General features: G+C 33.5%; 1 long non-coding RNA gene across 1 annotated transcript; it reads right to left on the bottom strand.

Moving 5' to 3' along the window:
• Positions 1 to 361: 361 nt before the first annotated feature.
• Positions 362 to 646, bottom strand: LOC109593520 (uncharacterized). The gene is made up of 2 exons (XR_002191008.1): positions 589 to 646; positions 362 to 532 (listed from the first exon to the last, which is right to left on the bottom strand). It is a non-coding gene; the product is annotated as an uncharacterized LOC109593520 (long non-coding RNA).
• Between the last annotated feature and the right edge of the window lie 469 nt (positions 647 to 1,115).

Here is a 1,115-nt window from a genome sequence, read left to right as displayed (position 1 = left end):
CACTTACCAGTTGCTTCTGTCATCTTTTGGGCAAAATCGGCTGCTATACCAAGAGGCGACATTTATTTAAAGGCACTTGTCCTATCTTTCGCTAAATGCTTTCATAAATCTGCTGCCCCATGCACTCCAGCCTTTAGTCTAGAAGCTCTTCATCTTTATGCTCAGTGGCAGTGTGTCTATTACGATGCTATACTGCTTAACCAAGTATTGGCTCTACCACTACCCTATCTGTCACCTGCTGACTTGTTTGATGGTAAACTTGTCACATATTATTCACAAATGAGTCATGACAAGTTTCGTATAATTCTTGATAATACAAGTGGAGAAATTTTTCATCTCTACACAAAAATTCTTAAAACTGTTGACGAAAGCATTTGATTGCTTACACTCTGTTTAACAAAGACATTATACCAGTACACGTATTAGTACCTCCTCGAACATTTAATCTTATTTTGTTATACTTATTATACTCTCAGTTACATAAAAAAATAAAGTGTATTAAAATGCTTTTAGTTACGTAGATCCAGCAGCTCTACAGTGAAAAATCAAAATTAACATAAAAAGGAAATGAAATGTGTGTACATGTACCTCAGTAGTGTCTCCAGTGGTGAAAGTGGAGTACTAGGATTTGATAATGGAAGGTTCTAAATTAAAAATAATTAATGCAGGGTTTCCCACAAAGCATGCTAAGTGAGCTAAACAGCATGAGCTTCATGAGCTGACAAGTACTACAATACAGTACATGGAATTTGGAGCAACTTTTAAAAATTTATAAAAAAATTTAAACTTGATCGGAATCAGCTCAAACTCGAAACATAACATAAGGACATGTATATGGTTCAGAAAAAGTTATAAAAATAGAGAATTCTTTCTTTTTAATTTTTGGCAAAATTTGGCCAAAGTCACTGTACTATAGTACAGCGACTTCGGCCTAATTTTGAATCAAATTAAAAATTCGTAATAAATCCAATTTTGATCAGAATCAGCTCAAACTTGGAATGTAACATAAGTACATGTATAATGTATATGTATCAGAAAAATTATAAAAAATATAGAATTCTCTCCTTTTAATTTTTGGCAAAATTTGGCCAAAGTCCCTGTACAGGGTGTTAGCC

Source organism: Amphimedon queenslandica, unplaced genomic scaffold (genome assembly GCF_000090795.2).
Source record: "Amphimedon queenslandica unplaced genomic scaffold, v1.1 AMPQUscaffold_1129_Cont26856, whole genome shotgun sequence".
NCBI classification, from domain to species: domain Eukaryota; kingdom Metazoa; phylum Porifera; class Demospongiae; order Haplosclerida; family Niphatidae; genus Amphimedon; species Amphimedon queenslandica.
This window is presented reverse-complemented; position numbering and strand designations above follow the sequence as displayed.